Raw genomic sequence first — 27094 nt, 5'->3', positions numbered from 1 at the left:
TAAAAAAATTAAAAAAAATCTTCAATTAAGCAAAAAAAAAAAAAAAATCTAAAATTAACAACCTAATTTTTTTCCCTTTGTTTTAGTACAAAATAACATTAAATTATGAATATATTTACATTTACAAACTATCCTGAAACAATTAAATGTGAATAACCTGAACAAACATGAATAACCTGAAATGTCTAAAGAAAATTTAGCAAAATTTTAACAATTTTTCTGCCTGTTCCTCAGTGTTTAGTGTCTTTGTAGATCTGATCCATAATGCACATGTAGAAATGATAAGTTGAGGAATAATATTATTAAAATTGCATTAAATTTTCTTACATTTAATTTAAATTTCAGTTTTTTCATAGTTTTTTTTTTTTTGGATAGTTTATAAAGTAAGTATTTTCATAATTTAATGGGGTTTTTTTTACACTAAACAAAAGACCAAAATTTGGAGTTATGATTATTTACAGGTTATTATGATTGTATTTTACCGATCCAACCCACTTGAGGTCCTATTGGTCCATTTGCGCCCCTGAATAAAGTCCGACACCATGATTGTTGATGTCTTCAGTGTCATTTTTGCATTTCATGAATTTATCCTGCAGGTCGGACTGAAGGGTTTGAGGGGCTGTTTTTGTTTGAAACCCCTGATGTCAAAGGATTACTTGGTTTATTTCGAGCTTATGCACAGAAAAAATGATCAGACCACATGAGTTTTCTTCAATTTCTTGTTCATTTTAATGCCTGGTACAACTACAGACTTTTACTGAGCTGTGAGTCGCCTATCACACAAGCTGTTGACTCTCAGAAACCCATGAACCCATTTCTTCTTCGCCTTTTTGTATAATTCTGAAATGTACATTATTTTTCAGTTTTGTTTAACCTTATCTTACCTTTTTTTTTTTTTTTTTTTTTTTTACCTCTGGCAGTTCACCGCTTACCTTTGTACCATTTCAAGCTGTTCATTGGACTTGAACTGCTTGAATTTCAAAACAAAACTGGAAAAATTTGAGTGTTCTAAAACTTTTGACCGGTAGTGTAGCCTTAGTCCGACCACATGTTTGAGCCACTAAAAACATGTTAAGTCCATTTACTATTTATGATCTGGTTTATTAGCAAACCCTATGAATAGAAAAGTAAAAGCATGGAAAAAGGAGTAACTCTTAATTATTATTTTTTTATTATTTAAAAAAAAAAAAAAAAATAATAATAATAATAATAATAATTTAAAAAAAGCTAAAAAAAAAAAAAAAAAAGAGTAAACCCTTATTTTTTAAAATAAAAATAATAAATAAATAATAATAAATAATAATAATAAATAATATAAAAAGTTAAAAAAGGAGTAAATCTTTATTTTTTTATTTTTTAAATAAAAAAAATATTTAAAAAAGCAATAAAAAAATAATAAAAAGTAAACAAGAGCAAATCTTTCTATTTTCTTTTATTTTAAATAAAAAATAAATGAATAAAAAAGTTTAAAAAAAGGAGTAAATCCTTATTTTTTAAAATAAAATAAATGAAAAGTAAAAAAGTAAAAAAAGGAGTAAATCTTTCTTTTTTCTTTTTTTAACAAATATAATAATAATAATAATAATAATAATAATATAATAATAATAAAAGTTAAAAAAAAAAAGAAAGAAAATGGACTAAATCTTTAAATAAAACCCAAAAGTTTTCTTTTGTCTTTTTTCTTTCTTTTCAGACAGATGCAGCAAAAAAGGAGTAAATCCTTTTTTCCCCTCTTTTTAAATATAAATAAATAATAAATAAATAAATAAATAATAAATAAATAAATGAGTAAATCTTTCTTTTTTCTTTTTTCTTTATAAAAAAAAAAAAAAAAAATGGAGTAAATCTTTAAATAAAACCCAAGCATTTTCTTTTGTCTTTTTTCTTTACCAAACAGATGCAGCAAAAAAAGGAGTAAATCCTTTTTTTCTCTTTTCTTTAATATAAATAAATTAATTAATTAAGTTTAATTAAAAATGTAAAAAAAAAAAAAGGGAGTAAATCTTTCTTTTTTTTAAATTAATTAAATATATAATAAATAATAAATAAATAAATAAAAGTTTAAAAAAAAAAAAAAAAAAATGGAGTAATCTTGAAATAAAACCCAAGCGTTGTCTTTTGTCTTTTTTCTTTACCAGACAGATGCAGCAAAAAAAGGAGTAAATCTTTCTTTTTTTTCTTTTTTTTTTTAAATTATTAATTAATTAATTAATTAATTAATTAATTAAAAAAAAAAACAAACAAATGGAGTAAATCTTGAAATAAACCCAAGCGTTGTCTTTTGTCCTTTTTCTTTACCAGACAGATGCAGCTCATCGTCCTTTCGTCTCTCTCAGGTGTCATCCCGCTGTGTCGACACGGCTCAGGTCATTCCTATTTTTTGTCACCACGGCAACAGTTATGACGTGTCATGTGCCGAGCAGCATGCGCAGCACGGGTTGCCTGAGCCAAACTGTGTGTGTTTTGTGCATGTACGAACAAGGTCAGCAGTTCAAACAGTATGCATTAACACACCTCCGTCCCAGGTGACCTTTACTTCATGGCCAACGTCAAATTGAACAAATCAACATCATGTTTTTTTTTGTTTTTTTTTCCTTCACCTCATCCGTCTGCTTCATCCATAGCTCGAAGGCTCTCCTTAAATTAACCTTCAACCTCCCAACAACAGAAGCTCTTTGATGAAAAACACAGACGTACCATGTGACACCACTTCGTCTGATAGTTTTGAGGAACAATGGGAACAATGATGCACCCTGGGGTGGGGGGGGGGGTGGGGGTGGGGGGGTCATAACCTTTATTCATCCTGGAAAGAGTGATATCCTGGTGTAGAAGGGAGATCGGGTCTGATCTTACATACTGGATCTCCTCTACTTTATTATTTTACTTCATAGGGAGTGATATTTTGCTTTTTTAAAATGGAATTATGCATTTTTAAACATTTCCCTGTGGTCTACACACCTCTACTTAACATACAGCCGCAGAAAAAATTATTAGACCATCAGAAGTCATCACAAACAATAGTTATGCAATCCAGTTCTAACTCCTGTGTGTATCATGTGACTAAAACAGACTGAAAAGAAAACATGGAATGAATAAAAGCACTGTTTTTGTCAGTACAATGCCATAGATATTGATGGAAGAACTGAAGTGATTTTGGTTTTTATCAAGAAAACACGGAAAATGCATAGATATCAGCTCTGAAATTAAACTACTATGAGCTATTTTTGTTGTTATCATTATATTTGTCCAAACAAATGTACCTTTAGTTGTAGCAGGCATTAAAATGAACAAGAAACTGAAGAAAACAAGGGTGGTCTTATAATTGGAACCTCTGGCGGGCTGTATTTGGCCCCCGGGCCGCATGTTTGAGACCCCTGGCCTACAGGGTCCAACAGCTCATGGGTCCATAGTAGTAATATACACTATATTGCCAAAAGTATTGGCTCACCCATCCAAATAATCAGAATCAGGTGTTCCAATCACTTCCATGGCCACAGGTGTATTAAATCCAGCCCTAGGCATGCAGACTGCTTTTACAAACATTTGTGACAGAATGGCTCGCTCTCAGGAGCTCAGTGAATTCCAGGGTGGAACTGTGATAGGATGCCACCAGTGCAACAAATCCAGTCGTGAAATTTCCGGGCTCCTAAATATTCCACAGTCAACTGTCAGCTGTATTAGAAGAAAGTGGAAGTGTTTGGGAACGACAGCAACTCAGCCACGAAGTGGTAGGCCACGTAAACTGACAGAGCGGGTCAGCGGATGCTGAGGCACATAGTGCGAAGAGGTCGCCAACTTTCTGCAGAGTCAATCGCTACAGACCTCCAAACTTCATGTGTCCTTCAGATTAGCTCCAGAACAGTGCGCAGAGAGCTTCATGGAATGGGTTTCCATGGCCGAGCAGCTGCATCCAAGCCATACATCACCAAGTGCAATGCAAAGCGCCGGATGCAGTGGTGTAAAGCACGCCGCCACTGGACTCTAGAGCAGTGGAGGCGCCTTCTCTGGAGTGACCAATCGCGCTTCTCCATCTGGCAATCTGATGGATGGGTCTGGGTTTGGCGGTCGCCAGGAGAACGATACTTGTGGGACAGCATTGTACCAAGTGTAAAGTTTGGTGGAGGGGGATTATGGTGTGGGGTTGTTTTTCAGGCTGGGCTTGGCCCCTTAGTTCCAGTGAAAGGAACTGGGAATGCTTCAGCAGACCAAGACATTCTGGACAATTCCATGCTCCCAACTTTATGGGAACAGTTTGGAGCTGGCCCCTTCCTCTTCCAACATGACTGTGCACCAGTGCACAAAGCAAGGTCCATAAAGACATGGATGACAGAGTCTGGTGTGGATGAACTGGACTGGCCTGCACACAGTCCTGACCTCAACCCCATAGAACACCTTTGGATGAATTAGAGCGGAGACTGAGAGCCAGGCCTTCTGTCCAACATCAGTGTGTGACCTCACAAATGCGCTTCTGGAAGAATGGTCCAAAATTCCCATGAACACACTCCTAAACCTTGTGGACAGCCTTCCCAGAAGAGTTGAAGCTGTTATAGCTGCAAAGGGTGGACCCACGTCAGATTGAACCCCACAGACTAGGAATGGTGGACCTGAAATTCATATGTGAGTCAAGGCAGGTGAGCGAATACTTTTGGCAATATAGTGTATTTGACCCATAACAACCACCATCAATAGTGTTTATTTCCTCTGGGGCTTCTGTTTAGAACTTATTTATGTGTGAAGTCAGAGTTTTCCAGCTGCTTATTACTATAAATGATCAAATCAGTCAAATGTAATCTGTTTTATTACAGTTATTCCGGATGTCTGGACTAATTATTTCACTCAGTCTGAGTCAGCGGGCATGAGTCACAAATGAGGTCAGGACGCATAAAGTGACAATCTATACTTAGAGTCTGTAAATGAGCCTTCCTGCAGGAATCATCAGACTGGATGGTTTACTGCAAAGAGGATTGTATTGTTTGGAGCTGAACACTCAATCTGTTCAATGTTCAGTCACAGTTCACAGATACAACTGTGTGTTTATGCTGCCATCTAGAGGACCATGTGCAGACGACGTGTGAGACCAAGGAGCTGAGTTCCACCCAGTTGGGCTGGATTGAACTGAAGAACACACTCTAGATTTGGTTCATTGTTGATATTCTTCATTTTTGGGAACATTTTGTACGGTGGCCCTGAAGGGAAAACCACAACAGCAAATTACAAAGCACACAATGAAAGAAAAAGAACACAAGAAAATGAAAAGCATACAAACAAGAAAAAGAAAAGCATGCAAGAAAAAGAAAAGCACACACACAAGGAAAAGAAAAACATACAAGAAAAAAAACAAACAAACAAAAAAGTCACAAGAAATAGAAAAACACGCAAACATGAAAAAGGTCCTACTGGAACAGGTAGGTACCTGCCTCCAGGATCTGGATGCTGATTGGACTGTCTTTCTGACCAGAAGAGGGACAGTGCTTCTGTCCAATCAGCATACAGATCCTGGTCACAGCAGGTACCTACCTTTTCTGGTCAAACCTTTTTCACCTTTTCTTGTGTGCTTTGCTATTTGTCGTTGTGGTTTTCCCTGCAAGGCCACCGTAGTTTTCAGACTATAACCTCTGCAATGTATTGATGAATCAGTTTTCCCAGTTAATAAATAATGTATTTACAACTATTCTAGTAATCAACTCATTTGACATGCTATTGGCTCCAACATATGAAATGCAAGTTAAATAGTACTTTCTATATCTATCTATCTTATCTATCTATCTATCTATCTATCTATCTATCTATCTATCTATACATACATATATAATATATATATATATATATATATATATATATATATATATTATATATATATATATACATGTATATGCAGCGTGGGGAAGCAAAATTTACAATATTTTGAGGCAGGGATTGAAAGACAGTGTATGACCAGTTAGTTTATTGAAAGTCATGAGAATTTATTTGCCACAAGAAAATGTACATAATAGAAAATGTTTTTATTCTATGTGTCCTCCTTCTTTCTCAATAACTGCCTTCACACGCTTCCTGAAACTTGCGCAAGTGTTCCTCAAATATTCGGGTGACAACTTCTCCCATTCTTCTTTAATAGTATCTTCCAGACTTTCTGGTAATAGTTTTGCTCATAGTCATTCTCTTCTTTCCATTATAAACAGTCTTTATGGACACTCCAACTAGTTTTGAAATCTCCTTTGGTGTGACGAGTGCATTCAGCAAATCACACACTCTGACGTTTGCTTTCCTGATTACTCATATGGGCAAAAGTTTCCGAAAAGGTATGGATAATAGTGTTAGGTATGATTATGATCAATATACGTTTGGTTTCAAAACATTGACGTAGTGCCTGCTGAGAAAAAAACAACTAAATGTTCATTGTAAATTTTGCTTCCCCACCCTGTATGTGTGTGTGTGTATATATATATATATATATATATATATATATATATATTTTTTTTTTTTTTTTTTTTTTTTTGCACAAATTAACATATAAAGACCCAAACATCCACCAGTGACCAAAGCCATCTACTGATGTACAATGTTTAATCCCTGTTGATCCATTCATCCTATCAATACATGTAAGTAACTGGTGTAAAATGTAGTTTATCATCTTTTCATGGTCATTTGGACATTTCAGAGGCTCTGTAGTTACTATGGAAACACAGTCATCTTCTATAACTTCTATGACTCTGTGGTGGCATCAGCGGTACTGTACGGTGTGGTCTGCTGGAGCCGCAGTATCACGGATGGGGAGAGGAAGAAGCTGGACAAGACCATCAGGAAATCCAGCTCAGTCCTGGGCTGTTCTCTGGACTCGGTTCGGGAGGTGGGGGACAGGAGGGTCCTGGCCAAACTCAGGTCAATGCTGGACCATGAGTCCCACCCCCTGCAGGAGACTCTGTCAGCTCTGGAGAGCAGCTTCAGTGACAGACTGATCCACCCTCGCTGTGTGAAAGAGAGGTTTCGCAGATCTTTCCTTCCTGCTGCTGTTAGACTCTACAATGAACACGGTAACCTGGTGCGAGAATCCCATTTGCAATATACAAAACAGACACTTATATTTATCTGTATCCATATTGTACATATTTTTAATGCATGCACATCTTTATTTATTTTTTAAAACCTTCTGTGTGAACTTTTTCTGCACTGTCCTATAATGAGTGTTGCAACACCGGAATTTCCCCATTGTGGGACAAATAAAGGATTTCTTATCTTATCTTATCTTATCTTATCTTATCTTATCTTATCTTACATTGATCACCAGTAAAACCCATGGAGTTGGATCAATGACAGTGGATGGAGACACTGGGTTTATATTCAGTAAATGAGAGATTTTGCTCTAAAAGTCACTTGTTCTTCAGTTTTCTCTGTTTCAACATAATAGCCTTACTGTGAGAGTGAGATTTACTGAGTTTTCTTGAACATCATAATGTCGGGAAATCCATGATTTACAGTGAGAAACGTAAAATGCAGAGTATAGTATTACAATAAATGGTGATAAATCACTTCAGAAAGGTTAAATAGAGAGAAAAAAACTTGGAACTGCCACAGAAGTAGCTCTGGGTCGTTTTGAGTTAATCTTACGTTGTTGATCCTAGTGAGTGAGCTTTCAGAATACAGGATCACCAGTGACTTTTTCAATCCAGGATCCAGTGAAAAGTCCAAGTTTCTCCAGACGCTGAAAACCTTCTAAAGCACATGAATTTTAATCATTTAGCATTTATAGACTACAACTCTCACGTAAAATGCCACTAATGGCTATAAAATCACTCAAATGAACTGAAAACCCTAATTTTAAATATAAATAAATTATCATTTCAGATTTGCAAATCAGTTTTTTTTTTTTTTTTGTAACCCCCCGGTTTTCCGTCCAGCAAGGCCCTTACTAAGCACCAAGTGTGCCTTTTTCACACACTTGTGGAATAATGTCAAAAAAAATTTTCATACAGTTTTTTTTAAAATTCTTTTACACTTTTTTCTATTTCATCAACTTGAGCTGTAAATAAAATACGAAATACTCAATAATTGTCATATTTTTTAACTCTTTAAATGCTGTGTTTGTAATGTAAACAAACCTTTTTTTTTTTTTTTTGGGATGCAAAAAACTAAAAAAAATTAAAAATTTTTTCAATATACTACATAAAAGTGGATCACATATTATTTGATTTTTTCATCCTGGCATATGTCAATGATTAACTCCAACACTGGTTAATTTGTATTATTATTTTTGGCGCTAGGTCAAATGTTCAAAAATACTAGCATCTGTCACCAAGTGTGCGTAAAATGCACACCTGTAAATCAAATTATTAAATATTATATATTGATTTATTTTTCTGCTCTAATTTGATTTTATTTTTGTAAATCCAGGTCAGCCCTAATCATACATATCAGACAGATGCTAGTCTGGTAATTTTCTTTTGTTTACAATGTGCACATTTTAGTTGGTGGCCAGAATTTTAAAGATCATGCAAAAATGAACAACTTTTCAATTCTAACCTTATTTAAATTGGAAAAATAACGAAGTTTTTTTTAAAACGAAGTGCAAAGTGTGCCAAAAAGGCGCACTCAGATACCGGAGGGTTAAAATCATTGTTGACCAGTGTTATTGTAAAGTTGCTTCTTTATCAACCAAACAATTGAGGAAAATAAATAGTTTTTTTAAAAAAATGAATCGGAGCCCTCATCCAAACCGATTACTAACACACAAATGAAGACAAATACATTTTCCACTTTTATTTTCCATTGCACAGTAATCTCTATCTACAGAATTTCTAAATTTTTGTGGCAGCAGATAAAGTCATAAACATCCATGTGAAAGTTGCATAAAACTGTACAAGAAAATTGGCTACAATGAGAAAAATACTGCAACCCACTGATAACTGTTGACTCCAGGACAGAAGATGGCATATGGCAGATAGACAGGACTCCCTCTGGTTGTTTAAGTGTTTGACTTGAATTGGGTAGGAATACTGCATACGGTAGTGTGTGGACGACAAACGAATCACTGAAAGATTAAAAAAAATAAGAAAAAAAAAGATAATACAGTACATTTAATGAAACAGAAACACTAAGAACATTTAGCTCAGAGGGGAAGCTAAAAGATCCGTGTATTTTTTGGTAACTGGATTTTCTTTTCCGAAACAAAAGAAAAACTAGTGGTGAATTGATTTTCGTTTTAAAATAGAAGAATTAAAATTGAATTTCAAGGCGTTTTTTCTTTTTCGGTGTCAAAACAGATAAACCTAATTTAAAAAAACAATTGATTTTCGTGTTCTTTCCAAAGTTACGACCTGAAAGAAAAGGGAAAAACGGACCAAAAACACCCATTTTTTTCATTTTCTGAGACCGGATGTTGTCATTTTTAAGGAAAAAGCGCTAATGCCTCGGTCACAAAGATTCAAGTTCGTACGAAATCTGGAGTTCATAGACATTCATGGAGGAAGCATAGAAGGGGTGGGATTAAATAAATTATACTTCCTCCACTCCTTTTCGAATGTGCAGATGAAGTTATGTATATATATATAAGTTTTGTTTTAGTTTTTTATTCTTCCATGACTTCTTACTACCTGTTCTATTTCTAAGGACTAAGTAAGATTACTTTGTCCTTTTGCATATTCGAATTAAACTAAAAAAAAAAAAAAAAAGGCATGTTTTCGTACGATGGCATTAGCGTTCTCTTCCTTGAAAATGACAACATCCAGTCTCAGAAAATAAAAAAATGGCCGTTTTCAGTCAGTTTTTCCATTACTGTCAGAAAGTAACTTTATTTCTTGTTATTAAAACGAGAAAACGAAAATCAGTCCGGTTTTCAAATGTATCCATTTTGACACCGAATAAGAAAAACGCCTCGAAATTCAACTTTAACTCTTCTAAATAAATAAATAAATATTAGAGGGAAGAACCTGATTTATTTCTAAGGACTAAGTAAGATTACTTTGTTTTGCTGCATATTCGGAAAAAAAAAAAAAAAAACTTAAAAAAAAAAAAAAAGATTTCGTACGATGACGTTAGCACTCTTTTCCTTGAAAATGACAACATCCAGTCTCAGAAAATTAAAAAAAAAAGGCTTTTTGTCCATTTTTTCTATTACTGTCAGGTAGTAGCTTTATTTTTTATTAGAAAGAAAAAACGAAAATCAATCCGTTTTTTTAAATGTATTTGTTTTGACACCGAATAAGAAAAACACCTCGAAATTCAACTTTAACTCTTCTAAATAGATAAATAAATACTAGAGGGAAGTACCTGTTTTATTTCTAAGGACTAAGTAAGATTACTTTGTTTTGCTGCATATTCGAAAAAAAAAAAAAAAAAGCATGTCTACGATGTTCAGATTTTGCACGATGGCGTTAGCGCTCTTTTCCTTGAAAATAACAACATCCAGTCTCAGAAATTTTTTTTAAAATGGCCGTTTTTAGTTCGTTTTTCCATTACTGTCAGGTAGTAACTTTATTTTTTGTTATTAAAACGAGAAAACGAAAATCAATCTGTTTTTTAAATGTATCCGTTTTGACACCGTATAAGAAAAACGCCTCGAAATTCAACTTTAACTCTTCTAAATAAATAAATACTAGAGGGAAGAGGCAAGTACCTGTTTTATTTCTAAGGACTAAGTAAGATTACTTTGTTTTGCTGCATATTCAAAAAAAAAAAAAAAAAAAGCATGTCTACGATGTTCAGATTTTGTACGATGGCGTTAGCGCTCTTTTCCTTGAACATGACAGCATCCGGTCTCAGACAATTTTTAAAAATGGCCGTTTTTAGTTCGTTTTTCCAGTACTGTCAGTAGTAACTTTATTTTTTGTTATTAAAACGAGAAAACGAAATCAATCCGTTTTTAAATGTATCCATTTTGACACTGAATAAAAAACACCTTGAAATTCAACTTTAACTCTTCTAAATAAATAAATAAATACTAGAGGGAGAGGGAAATACCTGTTTATTTCTAAGGACTAAGTAAGATTACTTTGTTGTGTTGCATATTCAAATTAAAAGAAACTAAAAAAAAAAAGCATGTCTACGATGTTCAGATTTTGTACGATGGCGTTAGCGCTCTTTTCCTTGAAAATGACATCTGGTCTCAGAAAAGTGAAAAAAAAAGAGGCCGTTTTTTAAAGTTTTTTTCTATTACTGTCAGGTAGTAACTTTATTTTTTTGTTATTAGCAAGAAAAAACAAAAATCAATCCGTTTTTTAAATGTATCTGTTTTGACACCTAATAAGAAAAACGCCTCGAAATTCAACTTTAGTTCTTCTATTTTAAAATGAAAATCAATCAACCACTAGTTTTGTTTTGTTTCTCAAAAAAAAATCCAATTACCAAACTACACTGACCCTAAAGCGATCTGGTTTTCAGGGATGACCTCTTGCTAAAATTAGGTAGTTTTTTCCTCAAGTATTTTTTTTTTGCTTTGCTTCGTCTTCATCTTTGGGGGGGGGGGCAGAACTACCTCTTAACAGTTACACAACGATGTTTAAAATACACAGATCAGATCGGAATCAGCGAAGCCAAGAGGTCATCGATCAATCAAGACTCTGGGAGAAAGAGAGAATTCAGGTGATAAAAGCAAGATTAGTCAGAACATGTGGTCTCAGCATTAAACTGGAATTAAAGGTCATCCTTTAACCCATAAACCCAACTTTTACATTTTTTTTTTGTTTTTTTTTAACCCATAAAGACCCAAACAGCCACCTGTGACACAAACCACTGATCTAACTGTTTTATAACTTCTAATCCATTAATTCTATCAATACATGTAAATAATTGCTGTAAAATACACTTTGCCGTCTTTTCATGGTCATCAGATGTGATCCATTTGTTACCATGGAAACACCGTCATCTTCTACAGCATTGATTCACCAGTAAAACCCATGGAGTTGGATCAATGACAGTGGATGTAGATGCTTAGTTTTGTGTTCATTTGTTGATATATTTGCTTGAAAAGTCGCTTTTTTTTTTCCAGTTTTCTTCATTTTTTGACATAATCCTCAACTTTAATCTGAGTTTCCATGAACAGCTACAAGATCAGTCGATTAAATACAGGGAAATGTATGATTTTCACTGAAAAAACACAAAATACAAGAGGATCGTATTATATAAATGTGATAAACAATTTCAGAAAGGTTAAATCTGGAGGAAAATTGATTTAGGAACTGCCACAAAAGTACCATTGGGTCTTTATGGATTAATACCTGCATTAATCCTATCAATCCATGTAAATAATCGGTGTAAAATACAGTTTGTCATCTTTTCATGGTCATCAGATATGACCCATTTGGACGTTCAGAGGCTCCATAGTTACCATGGAACACCGTCATCTTCTACAACACTGATTCACCAGTAAAATCCTTAGAACTGAATAAAGGACATTGGATGGAAACATTTGTTTTATGTTCAATTAATGATAGATTTTACTGAAAAAGTCACTTTTTCGTCACTTTTCTCTGTTTTTGATACAATAACCATCAACTTTAATTGGAGCTTTTATGAACATCTATATCAGTGTTTCTCAATAGGGGTGGTACCGCCCCCCTAGGGGGTATTGGGACACCGTCGAGGGGTGATAAGGGGGGCGCTGAGACCAAAATGGGGGCATTAGTCTGTATAAGTTTCAATATCAATGTCAATATCAATATCAAGCAGCATGTTATGTCAATGGTGAATTTCCACTCCTCTGCAATAAGGTTCACCCCCCCGGTCTTTGATGGTAACGCCCCCCCCTCCTCTGTCGTGAGGGGGGCGCTACCTATGCTATGTATATAACCTCCTTCAGACCCAATCCTCCTTGATGTGACAAGGAGGATAATGTTGAAATAAGGGGGCTGTAGAAGCCAATAATGTAATAACACCGATAATGTAATATTATTATTATTATTATTATATTATTTTTTTTTTTTTTTTTTTTTTATTATATTATATTATATTATATATTATACTGGTCAACAACAAATTTATTGTTTCAGTTTTTTGAGCTGATTCAGGATAATTTTGGTGTGCTGAATCCAAAAATCACATTAATTTTGCTCAATCAGGTCAACTTTCTGAACTATGCTACATATTGGCTTTTTAACATTTTTGCTTACATTTATGGGCATTTTCACATCATATGATACAAAATTCTTTCATATTTCTTGCAATAAACGAGTTCTGAAGATTTTACTTTTGCCAATTTATGATTCATGTTTTTTTTTTTTATTACAGGTGAATGAAATGGCTTCGACTAGAAGATCTTGCAAAAATAAGCCTGACGTATTCTGCTACATCTGCGGTGAATACACCATTGTACCTAACAGGAATCAAGTCAAAAGTTTCATAAAGTGTGCTTACCAATCTTATTTTGGTATTAAACTTGGTGACCAAGATAAAATTGACAAAAATGTCATCAATTTTGTGAGAAGATCAAATTTTTCAAAATCAAATTAGCAAAAAAACCTGACCTGATTGAGAAAAACAGATGTCATTTTTGGATTTAGCGGTGCAAAATGGTCCGAATTCAGTTGAAAAAACCTAGACAACTTGCAAAAAACATTTTTTTGTAACCCAGTGTTATTATTCTCTTTTAATTGTATAGTAAGTTTTCGAACATGTATCTTGTATTATATTGTACAGGTATTGTGTGTTTTGTGCTCCCTTAACAGTCTGTTATGTATATATTATTTGTTACATTCGTGCCCTATCAAGTGTCTAACCATGTCTTTCTCCTGTAAATGTTTTTTTTTTACTGCGTTTTTAAAACTTGGCCAGAGGACTACAGATGAAAACTAGCCTTCTGGCTAATTCTGGCTTTTTTTAACCATGTGTAACCATGTGTTTTATGAAATTGCATTGTCCCCTTTCAAATAAACTAAACTATAAACTACAGAGTGTCCCATAAGTCTCCATACATAGGAAAAATAAACGTTTCTTGACATAAACCATTTTTATTTATATAATATGCTCTATATGACTGCCATTTTTTCGGGAACACATTTCAATGCGTGTCCTCCACTGCTGAAGAACTATAAAGAAGAAATATAAAGAAATACATGTTAGAACCATATATGTATGGAATGTATTATGTCTCCTATGTATGGAGACTTATGGGACACCCTGTATAACGGCCAATAACGTAATAAAGTTGCCATTTTTAAAATGTAATAGGCCAATAATGTAATATCTGGCAAATAACGTAATAAAAGTCCTGAACCGACAGCGTAATAACTTTTTGCCCATAACGTTATAACTACGTTATCAGCTAAGTTATTAGTACATTTGACATTTGCAAAGAATTTTTTTTTTTTTACCAGGCCAATAACGTAATAACCAGCCAATAAGTTATAACGTTATTGACCAAAAGTTATTATGTTATCGGTTCAGGACTTTTATTATGCTATTGGCTTATACATTTTAAAATGGCAAATTTATTACGTTATCAGCTGTTATTACATTATTGGCTTCTACAGGGGCCTTACCTACGGAGCACTATAACGCATCCCCCCCCCCCCCCCCCCCCACCCCCCCCCCCACACCCCACACACACACACACACACACACACACACACACACACACACACACCCCTAGTCGCAAATTTTTTTCGGAGGGGGGCGACAGGAGGGGAGGTGTTTCTTCATAAAAGGTTGAGAAACACTGATCTATACAATCAGTACATTAAATATGGGAAAATATCTGATTTTCACAGGAAAAATGCAAAAATATGGAGAATTATTTGATAATAAAGGACGTTAAATCAATTAAAAAAAGAAAAAAAAAACTCATTTGGGAAGTGACACAAAAGTAGCAGTGGGTCTTTATGGGTTAACGCTCTTTTCCTATTATTATTATTTTTATTTTCATCGTTGTCGGTGGTTTATTTAGTGTAACAGACACTCATATGGACACTGAAGACATCGACATCAATTATTAAACAACCAAAACATAAAAACAACTTAAAATACTAAAATCTGTATGGACGCAGCCAAACTCACAAAACACACATAAAATACCACGAGTATTGATTTTTCTGAAACGTCGTTGGAATGTTTTTTTTTTTGTTTTTTTGTTTTTTTTTTTCATTTTCAGGGACCGACAATTCAGGCCGCTTTAAACATGAAACATTAAATCCGAGTGTTATATTTTATGACACGCTGCGATCGAATATTACTAGTTTCAATCTTGCTCTATTTCTCAGACGCTTGAAATTCTAAAATGCATCCCAATTACAGAAATACCGTTATTTATATATATGTGTGTGTGTGGTTTTTGTTTTTGTTTTGGTGTCCGGACTCACGTGATGAACGAGTGAAACGCAATGGAAAAAAAGCTAAAGCAACTCTTTGGCGTCAGAAAAAATATGGCCTCTCTCCTCATATGTCGCAATTAAAGCGACATTTTACTCGACATTTTACTTTCCGGTTGGTCTTAGATTGTCAAACTATTTACTTATACAAATAAAGGTTAAAAGCCTGGTTAAGACGGAGATACGACACATCTGAGCTTTACAGCGAAAAAAACGGAAATAGAAAGTGAAAGTTTCTGACACCGAACAAACTATCTCTTGCACCTCGGGAAATAAATATCAACAAAAACACACGTAAAACCTTCTCATACGACCCAAAAAACGACGCAAAATATGTGTTAAATGTATGCTTTTAAAGGATTACACGTGTTAATATTATCCTGCATATATGAATACACATAAATTTCTATTCATGTGTATTTAATCTCCAACAAATCCGGCTGGACGGAGTGTATTTAATTAACACTGATCTCAAGAAGTAACACTTGTAGAAAAAGCCAAACTGTGGAAGAAGCGTATGACATTAGAAGGGTGAAGGGAGGCAGTTAAATATTACATTAGATATGTCAATAAATGGGAATTCTCAGATAAACATCAACTTATGAGTAGTTCATACACACTTAATTTAATAATTTCTAAGTCAAGTAACTGATGTTGCCATGTCGGTGAGTACTAAATGATATATGCCTTGTATATCCTTGCCCTCCTTTAGATTCCAGCCCTTTCATAAGGAGAAATTAATGTTTAGTTGTTAGACAAAAAAAGCCACAAAACCTGTATTTTTTTTTTTTTTTTGTTTGTGTTTGTTTGTGTGTGTGTTTTTTTTTTCTCTTCAACAAAATCAAAATATCATCCACTTTCACAACAATATAAAAATAAGAGATTTTCCAATAATACAGACAAGAGCAAAAAACCAAACGATTAACAAATAGAGGGAATGGCGAGAAAATAGAAATTAACACACACACACACGCACGCACACACACGCTGTTGGTAACGATATGAAAATCTGTAAAGATACAGAGGAGAGTCTAGAGGTGGAGTGAGATGAAGATCCAGTGTACATCAGAAGAAGTTGCTTTAAATCCCTGTGACTCTCTGCATAGAGGAGGCAGGCGTCACTGTCGCAGCACTTCCTGTGGCTTCGCAGCGCCGCGTCCTTTTTTTTTTTTTTTTTTTTTTTTTCCCCCGCGACCTTTGACCCTTCTGCTTCTGCCTTCGTCCCATTTGAACTTGTCACTCGGAAGTGGATACAGCATTGCACATTATTAGATTTATGTAGATATAATGATGTATTTAGATTATTTTTCCTTCTTTTTACATTTTAAAATTTTTCAAGTCATTGTTTTAGTGTCTTTTTTTTTTTTTTTTTTCAGTCGTGTTCGTTGAATTACTGCCCCCTACGGGCTCGGAGTGGAGACAACAGTAAAGACGGGTTTTTTTTTTTTTGGCAAATGAGAATGAAGAATCTCCAGGTCGGCTACCTCGGAGGAGAGGCTGCAAAAAGAGATTAAACGAGGAGACGAACACATACAAAAAAAAAAAAAAGACGCCACTTATCTGCTCCCTCTGAGGGGGTCCTTCCTCCCTTTGATACCCCTCAGTTCCACCTTAAGACTGAGGTAAGAAACAGTATTCATCATTGTGCTAGGGAAGAAAATCCCAAGTGTTCCAGTGAAGAAGGCCTGGAGGGATGGATGGACGGACAGATGGACGGACGGATGGAGTGGGCGAGTGGGCCAGGTGGGGTGGGGTCACGGTGGGTCCAAATGAGCCGATGGAAGGGGACGGTCATGTCCACTGAGCTCTGCTCCTCCCCGTCCCAGATCAGAACTGGTACCACTTTTTGTCTTTGCACTCAGCATCATCTGGAAACAGAAACATCTGAGTAAGTGGAAACCACATATAAACATGGACAGTCCAAACGTTTCCAAAAATATTGCAATCATATACAAGGGAAAGCAATTATTGGATAAAAGTTCTCTTCGCACACTTTACTGTTCACTGGTCTTGCCTTATTTACATGACTGTGCTGAGGTTTGGGGGAAATACTTATAAAACGTCATTACAGTCACTTACAATCCTGCAGAAAAGAGCAACAAGGACTGTTCACAAAGGCTCAGTACTTGGAACATACAAATCCACTTTTTAGGCAATCCAAACTACTGAAACTCACGGACATCGTATCTCACCAAACAGCAATAACCATGTACAAAGCAAAAAACAGACAATTACCCCGAAAATATCCAAAAATTTTTAGAAATCAGGAAGGAGGTTATCAGTTAAGAAGGGAACAGAACTTCAAAATCAAAAACAGGACAACTACCTTAAAAAGTTTTGTTTATTCAATTTCTGGTGTTAAGCTATGGAACAATCTAAGTGAGGAACTCAAGCAAAGTCCAAATATGAACCAGTTTAAGAAAATGTACCAAAAAATTTTGTTTAGCAGTTATCATTGATAATTATCATTACTGACTATTTTCCTTTATTTATTAATATGGCATAGGGATTCGAGGCAGAGAAGCCTAGGTGAACGTATATGTGTATGTGTGGAACAGTGTATATATGAATTTGTACATGTATATGTAAGTGTATGAGCATGAGTATGTATATGTGCATATATGCATATATGTGTATGTATGTATATGTAGGTGTATGTGTATATGATATATGTGGATGTACATATGTATGCATGTGTGCATGTATGTGTGCATGTATATATATATATATATATATATATATATATATGTATATATATAAAACACATAGGTACATAGAATGGCAGCAGATAATGTATGTTGCTGCTGTTAACGGTGAAATTTCCCCACGGTGGGATAGATAAATAAATAAATAAAAGTCTTATCATACTCACATTTTTATAGGATAGTTTGTTGATGTCAACATTTTCATTAAAATTTTTCCCTCTCTAAAACATAAAGTAAAGATTACATTTGACATTATTAAAGGTTATTATGTTATTATTGTACTTGAGATCACACTGGGCTGAATGTGGTCCCTGACTTTGACATCCTGTACTAGACTGTGGACTTCAATAGGTATCTGCTGCCCTCTAGGGGTGGGAATTAGCAAGTGAATATCATTTTGGAAAGTGAAGGCATTCATCTGAAACGGGGATCTGCAAGGTTTACAATGAAAAGAGCCATTTTTGACCCGAAAAAGAAGAAAAAATGTAACCGGAGCCATAAAAAAACATTCAAACACATCTACATTTTACCATGAGGGGGCCGTTCTCTTGTGATTAGTTTGTTATTTAACTATTTCACTTGTATTTCCATGACAATACACAATGTTTGGTGCAATTATGAAATTATACAACTACAATAAAGAAACATTCAAGATTTGTACGATTTTCTAATGATACACACTATTTCCAAATAAATGTATTGTGCAATAGAATAAAAAGCTCAACTTTCATGTATATGGGCTGACTTTTAAACAGCCAAACGACTAACAAATGCAAACTGAGTATCTTGTATTAAATTTGGCAAGAAAATAGCATAATATAATATGCTGTCAAAAATTTTTCTTAGATTGAGTGTAGTCTGCACATTTTTGCAGATCAACAATGTTAGAATTGATTTAGGCCTAAAACAATGTTAAAAAGTAATGGTTCATTCAGTTCATTTCCAAATACTCCTTATGTGTGTGTGTGCTGATAATAACTAGTTTAAATATGGATATATGAATATATTATTACTATATTACCATATAGGACATTATAGAATATTATATGTATTTATATTATATATGTATATGTGTTTTGTTTATTTTTGTTAGTTTTTTTTTTTTTTTTTTTTTTTTTTTAGTTTTTATTAATATCTGGTATTAATATCTGATAGGATAATTTGTAAATGGTATTATCATATTAGTGTATATAAGAAAAAGGATGTATGATATTGTTATACTATTATTATTTTTGTTATTGTTATTCTTATTATTATTATATTGATATTCATACAAATAATAATTGCTATATAGTAATCAAAAGGAATAGAAATTGGGGGTAGGAGTACATAAGTTTTTACTTCTTCCTACTCCTTCTCGAGCATGTATAATTTCATTTCATTTGTTTTATTTATCTTATTATTATTACTATTATTATTTCTTTATTTATTTTTGTTGTTTGTTTGCTTATCAATCCTTTACGTACCAGTACTTATAATTTGTTGGTTGATTTTTGTTTTGATTTCACTGTCTACATGTTCGAAATAAAGATTTTATTCATTCATTCATTCATTCATTCATGTGTTTTTTAACAAGGGGAGTCATAGAGAGTCTAAAGAGCCACATTTGGACCAGCAGCCATAGTTTGCAGACCTCTGATCGAAAACATCTCCAGTACATCCTGTGTTTAGATCAGTAACACTGGTCAACAACAAATTTATTGTTGAAGTTGTTTGAGCTGATTTAGGATAATTTTGGTGTGCTGAATCCAAAAATCACATTAATTTTGCTCAATCAGGTCAACTTTCTGAACTATGCTACATATTGGCTTTTTAACATTTTTGCTTACATTTATGGGCATTTTCACATCATATGATACAAAATTCTTTCATATTTCTTGCAATAAACCAGTTCTGAAGATTTGACTTTTGCCATTTATGATAAATTTTTTTTTTAATATTACAGGTGAATGAAATGGCTTCGACTAGAAGATCTTTGCAAAAATAAGCCTGACGTATTCCTGCTACATCTGCGGTGACTACAACCATTGTACCTAACAGGAATCAAGTCACAAGTTTTCATAAAGTGTGCTTACCAATCTTATTTGGTATTAATTATTATATTTTGTGAGAAGATCAAATTTTTCAAAATCAAATTAGCAAAAAAACCTGACCTGATTGAGGAAAAGGATGTCATTTTGGATTTAGCGGTGCAAATGGTCCTAATTCACTGTGAGAAAAACCTAGACAACTTGCCAAAAAAAACATGAATTATTTTTGTAGCCCTAGTGTATTCCTCAGAGTGCATGCCTATTGCCATCAGTTCATAGTTTCACTCTGGTCGAGTGCTGTGTAATCACAAACGACTCAAACACCGTCGGTTTCCGTTACCTCATGGGCGTGTTTGGGAAAAGGAGTCTGCGCTGGGCCATCATGGCCGCCGTCCTCATCCTCCAGCTCTGCCAGTTTCTGCCCTCGGTTCGTCCAGCGCTATCCGTGCACAGCGCCAGATCTCCGACTATACCGGAGGCCGCGCCCTTCATGCCCTCGATGCCGCCCGGGCCTGGGATGTGCTGCGCCAGACTTCGGGAAGCCTTTCCAGCTGCTAACTCACCACTAAGTAAAAAAAACACAGATATAAGTGAACACATACGGGCACAAATACTGAACCCACTGTGGGTGTGGAGAACATACATAGCTTCCTCCCTGTTCCAGTGACTGTGCTCCTCCACCAAAAAGGCCTTTGAAGAACCCTCTGTTGGGCGCCTCTGGGGTCTCCACTGGTGTAAATAGTTCACCGAGGCATCTCCTGAAACGGCAAAAAGCACGTGTTACAGTTAGAGTATCGGCGTTATTATGCATGTGCAGTAACTTATACACAGTAAAACTACAGCAGTGTGATTTTTTCTTTTTATTTAGTGTTATACAGAGTACAATAAGAACATGAAAAGTACAGTGCGATGTTAATTTAATAACATGACATGAACAGAACAGAACAGAACATAGCCAGGGGACAAAATATGCAAAAACAAATAATATATCAAATCATGCAAAGTTCATAATTGTTACATAAATCAGTGGTTTTGGTAACTTTTTTATTTTTAGAATACTGAATATCTGAAATATTTTGAGTCGGGATGGGAATCGAGAACCGGTTCTTTTTTTTTTTCCAGTAGCTCGATTCCTTAGAATCATTTGCCTGCATGCTTAACGATTCTGCTTATTGATTCTGTCTTCGTTGTGCATGCGTAATGACGTCACGCGTACGCTGCAATCGTTTTGGTCAGAACGTAGCCCAACATGGCGTTGAGGCAGAAACGGTCTAAACAGACGACACCAGGTCCACTGGAACACTGTCAGAGCTTCCATGTCTTCTAAAGGGTGGAATCCCTCCAATCTGCTCAAACATTTGTCCACAGCATGTGATTCTATATATGTGATTATATATATATACAGGGTGGGGAAGCAAAATTTACATATTTTGAGGCAGGGATTGAAAGACAGTGTATGACCAATTAGTTTATTGAAAGTCGTGAGAAGTTTAAATCTTCAAATCATATTTTACTGCATTTCTAACGCTCTTGTTGTCTACCTCAAGTTCAATTGCCATTTTTCTCATGGATTTGGTTGGATCCTTTAGGATTTTGGATATTGAGAGCTTTAATAAAAGCTTTGGTACGTTTTTCGTTGCTTCCTCCACTTCCAGACTTTCTCGTAATAGTTTTGCTCATAGTCATTCTCTTCTTTCCATTATAAACAGTCTTTATGGACACTCCAACTATTTTTGAAATCTCCTTTGGTGTGACGAGTGCATTCAGCAAATCACACACTCTTTGACGTTTGCTTTCCTGATTACTCATATGGGCAAAAGTTTCTGAAAAGGTATGGATAATAGTGTTAGGTATGATTATGACATCAATATACGTTTGGTTTCAAAACAATTGACGTAGTGTCTGCTGAGAAAAAACAACTAAATGTTCATTGTAAATTTTGCTTCCCCACCCTGTATATGTATGTATATCTTGGATTAAGCAAAAAAAAAAAAATTGAATAAGCAAAAAAAAAATCTTGAATTAAGCAAAACAAATAAATAATTGTGAATTAAACAAAAGAAAATCTTGAATTAAGTAAAAGAGGAATTACAGGAAAGTAACATATATTTATTTAAAATACTGCTTGCCGCAGGTAAAAAAAAAAACATCACCAAATACTGGCTTAAAAAGGACCCTCCTTCAATTTCCTTGGTGATAAAAATTGTCAACCAAACCCATTTAATGGAGATGATGACATACAAGCTCCGCCTACAACAGCATAAGGGTGTAAAGCACTGGAAAAAATGGGACTTTTTCATTCAATCTGTGGACAGTAAACAGTACGTAAATGTCTGAATGTACCTGTGACCTGTGACTGTGTTTCTGTTTGTTTTGTATTGTATATTAAAACAATAAAAAATAAAGTACAAAAAAAAAAAAGAATATTTCCATGAGTGTCCTACAAAGGGTTAAAAAAAAAAAAAAGAGTCTTAACTGACCTGGAGGTTTTCACAGGTGTCTTGGCTATAGGTAATCCTCTGGATCTCCGTGGGGGAGCACAGGTACATGGCCTGACCAGGTTGTGAAGCAGAATGTCCTGGCTATCCGCATGTCTGTCAAAGGCAGGTAGTTTACATCCATGAGCGGTCTCAGGCCCGGCACACTACGAAGACAACACAAAATTACATTAGCGGTTTACACTTTAGCACCACGAGGCTGTAAATCAGGGCTGTCAAACTCATACTTGTGAAGGAAACATTCAACTCAATATGATCTGAGGTGGGACAGAACAGTCAAATTACAACATAATAACTTATAAAGAATGACAACTCAAAGTTTTTCTTTTTGTTTTGGGCAATAAAAAACATTACGTTTTACAAATATTTACATTTACAAACTATTCTTTCACAAAAAAAAAGTGAATAATCAGAAAAAACCTGAAATTTCTTAAGAAAAATATGTCCAACTTTAACAATATTATGCCTCAACTTTTCTTTTATACACGTGCATTAAACGCAATGTGACACAAACATTCAGTAACAGGTGTGATATTGACATATGAATAATTTCTACAATATTATGTCTACGCTTATTATTAACACAACTTACAGATCGCAGTGGATCTAAAAACGCACAAAACATTTCGTAACCGGCATTTTATTGGGAAAACTGCACTTCATTTTCAGGTTGTTCAACTTTTATTGTTAAAGTGTTAATATGCTATGATTTTACTTGCGATCACATTGGTTTGTATGTGGAAGCTGAACTAAAACCAGCCGACATGCTTTTTTAAAAAACTTTATTATAGAACATTTTGAACATTTTAGACAGAGAGATGCACAGTATGAGGTACAAAAACATAGAACAAACATCGACTGCCACACCTGAATGCCAACTCCCCCCTCACCCACCGCCAAAGGCCGACCACTCAAAGCCCAAACAAAAGACAAAGAAATAGTTCAGAAAAATAATTCAACCAAAAGTTAAAAAAAAAGAAAAAAGGAGCAAATAAGAAAAATTAAATAAAGGAAAAAAGAAACAGAAAATAATGAGGAAAAAAGTACTCATATATACATATATATATATATATATATATATATATATATATATATACATATATATATATATATACTGAACAAAAATATAAATGCCCCACTTTTGTTTTTGCTCCCATTTTTCATGAGCTGAACTGAAAGATCTAAAACTTTTTCTGTGTACATACAAGGTTTTTTTCTCTCAAATATTGTTCATAAATCTGTCTAAATTTGTGTTAGTGAACACTTCTCCTTTGCTGAGATAATCCATCCACCTCACAGGTGTGGCATATCAAGATGCTGATTAGACAGCAGGATTTTTGCACAGGTGTGCCTTAGGCTGGCCACAATAAAAAGCCACTCTAAAATGTCCAGTTTTTATCACACAGCACAATACCACAGATGTCACAAGTTTTGAGGGAATATGCACTGGTCATGCTGACTTCAGGAATCTCCACCAGAGCTTTTGCCTGTGAATTGAATGTTCATTTCTCTACCATAAGCCATCTCCAAAGCTGTTTCAGAGAATTCATGAAGAAGACTGTGCGAGGAAAATGGTGGTCACACCAAATACTGACTGGTTTTCTGACCCCCCTGGACCACCTAATACAGTAAAAGTGCACATTTTAGAGTGGCCTTTTATTGTGGCCAGCCTAAGTCACACCTGTGCAATAATCCTGCTGTCTAATCAGCATCTTGATATGCCACACCTGTGAGGTGGATGGATTATTTCAGCAAAGGACAAAGGAGAAATGCTCACTAACACAGATTTAGACAAATTTATGAACAATATTTGAGAGAAATAGGCCTTTTGTGTTCGTAGAAAAAGTTTTAGATCTTTGAGTTCAGCTCATGAAAAATGGGAGCAAAAACAAAAGTGTGGCATTTATATTTTTGTTCAGTGTATATATATATGTCAGGGTAGAGACTGCGATCTGGTAGGATTGGCGATTCTACCAGTAGAAACTCCGATCAGAGTCTCTACTGGTAGAAACTCCAATCCGAACCCTAACCCTAACCGTAACCCTTCTACTGGCAGGATCGGAGTTTCTACCAGTAGAGACTCTGATCGGAGTTTCTACTGGTAGAATCGCCGATCCTACCAGATCGCAGTCTCTACCCTTACATATATATATATATATATATATATATATATATATATATATAGATATAGATATAGATATAGATATATATAGATATATATATTAGTGGTGGGCAGCAAATAAAATTTTTAATTTCAATTAATTGCGTGGATTTCTGCGATTAATCACGATTAATCACATAGTTATATTGGGGGGGGGGGGGGGGGGGGGGGGTTGTTGCCTTGAAGTGATATTTTAGACTGGAAGTACTCCGGTGATAAAATAATTCCATGTCAGTGCTTCCAACATAAAACATAAAAGCGTTCATAAAACATTATGAACGCTGAATTTATAATACATTCTGCCTTCACTTATAATACTTTATTAACCTTGGTATAAGTTGTTGTACATGATCATAAACTGTTGTAATGACTTTTATAATGCATTATAAATGCATTATGAATGTGCGCTTAATGCATTATAAACTAGACCTTCAAGTAAAGTGTTACCGTGTATTTTTATGCAGCACTTGGCTTTATTATATCCATCTCCTCTGAGGACATTGTTCATGCACTACAGTAAACACATTTGCACACACTGATACACACATGTACAGACAGACAGACAGACAGCTGGGTGTTTTTGCTCCGTCAGGCACCCATATGGAAGGCTGTTCTGTCTCCGTCTTTCTCTCCTCTGGGGAAGATTAATGAGGATGAGCGACAGACTAATACACCCCTCTTCACTTGTACCCTTCAACACACTGAATGAAGATTAACCTGATGTATGTCTGCGTGGGTATGTATGCATGTGTGTCAGCTGTTTCTAGGGCAAGGTTTAGACTAAACATGATGTGATTTTAACCCTTAAAGACCCAAACATCCACCTTTAACCAAAACCATCTACTGATTTAAACTGTTTAAAACCTACTGATCCACTAATCCGATAAATACATGTAAATAATTGGTGTAAAATACAGTTTGTCGTCTTTTTCATGGTCATCAGATATGAGCATTTGGATGTTTAGAGGCTCCGTAGTTACCATGGAAACACCGTCATCCTCAACAACATTGATTCACCAGTAAAATCAGTGGAGCTGGATCAATGACAGTGGTGTAGATGCTTTGTTTTGTCGTCATTTGTTGATCACTTGGCTTAAAAAGTCGCTTTTTTTTTTTTTTTTTTTTAAAGTTTTCTTTGTTTTTTAATATAATAATCTTCGACTTTAATCTGAGCTTTCATGAACATCTACAAGATCAGTGAATTAAATACAGGGAAATACATGATTTACACTGAAAAAAACACAAAATACAAGAGGATGATATAATAATGGTGATAAATAATTCAGAAAGGTTAAATCTGGAGGAAAATTCATTTGGGAACTGACACAAAAGTGGACACCGGGTCTTTATGGGTTAATACCTGTTAATACCTAAAAAAGGCTGGGAACACTGATATAATGGATATTATTCTTATTATTATTTTCTGCCTCCATCCATAATAACATACATTATATCAGTGGTTCCCAACCTTTTTTGCCTCATGACCCCATTTTAACATCACAAATTTCTGGCAACCCCAGACATTCAAAACGGAGACTATTTTTTTTTTTTTTTGCTAAAATGTATTTGTTTTTGATTATGGAATAGTTTTCCATACTATGTTGCAAATAAATGTTAATTTTAGACGACATTTAGTCTATATAATGTATATTATTATGGACGGAGGCAGTAAATCCAGGTGTAGATTACTGCAGAAAGTGAGAATTGGATTTTCCTTGGTCAGGATATGTACAGTCAGTCCAGCTTGGATTTACAAGGCTGACAATTAATACTGAACAAACAAGAACTCAAACTATGAATTATGAAAGAGCTGCAGCATCTGAAACTGACCACAATGAACATTTGACAGATAAACAGAACCACAGTGCTGCAGTTTCAGACTCACAGTTTATCTGGTGTGGATTGGGATTGTCTCTCTCAACTCACCATATATTTTCTATTAGTATTTTTTTCTTTTTTTGATTACTAGATTACAATTACTAGAAATTTCAGGCAACCCCATTTGAATTCCAGGCGACCCCACGTGGGGTCCCGACCCCAAGGTTGAAAAACACTGCATTATATTGACTAAATGTTGCTTAAAATTAATGTTTATTACACTACCAGGCAAAAGTTTGGACTCACCTGGTTTTTCTTTATTTTTGTGACTATTTTCATTGTAGATTCTCACTGAAGGCATCAAAACTATGAATGAACACATATGGAATGATGTAGTTTAAAAAGGGTGTGACAAACTCAAAGCATGTTTTATATTTTAGATTCTTCAAAATAGCCACATTTTGCTTTTATTACTGCTTTGTGCATTCTTGGCATTCTCTTGATGAGCTTCATGAGGTAATCACCTGAAATGTTTTCCAAAAGTCTGGAAGGAGTTCCAAATGATGCTGAGCTCTTGTTGGCCATCTGT

General features: G+C 34.7%; 1 protein-coding gene and 2 long non-coding RNA genes across 3 annotated transcripts in view; all 3 read right to left on the bottom strand.

The window, feature by feature from the left end:
- Nucleotides 1-27094, bottom strand: part of stxbp5a (syntaxin binding protein 5a (tomosyn)) — a 457988-nt gene that overhangs the window by 15232 nt on the left and 415662 nt on the right. The gene's annotated exons all lie outside the window — the stretch shown is intronic.
- LOC115415102 (uncharacterized) lies at nucleotides 8740-11580 on the bottom strand. Its single transcript, XR_003934762.1, has 2 exons — nucleotides 11352-11580; nucleotides 8740-9115 (listed from the first exon to the last, which is right to left on the bottom strand). It is a non-coding gene; the product is annotated as an uncharacterized LOC115415102 (long non-coding RNA).
- On the bottom strand, nucleotides 14693-26045 carry LOC115415103 (uncharacterized). Its single transcript, XR_003934763.1, has 3 exons — nucleotides 26027-26045; nucleotides 22505-22508; nucleotides 14693-14768 (listed from the first exon to the last, which is right to left on the bottom strand). It is a non-coding gene; the product is annotated as an uncharacterized LOC115415103 (long non-coding RNA).

The sequence above is a fragment of the Sphaeramia orbicularis genome, chromosome 24 (assembly GCF_902148855.1).
Source record: "Sphaeramia orbicularis chromosome 24, fSphaOr1.1, whole genome shotgun sequence".
Taxonomy (NCBI): domain Eukaryota; kingdom Metazoa; phylum Chordata; class Actinopteri; order Kurtiformes; family Apogonidae; genus Sphaeramia; species Sphaeramia orbicularis.
The sequence above is the reverse complement of the archived record's forward strand: the minus strand, read 5'-3'. Positions and strand labels throughout refer to the sequence as shown.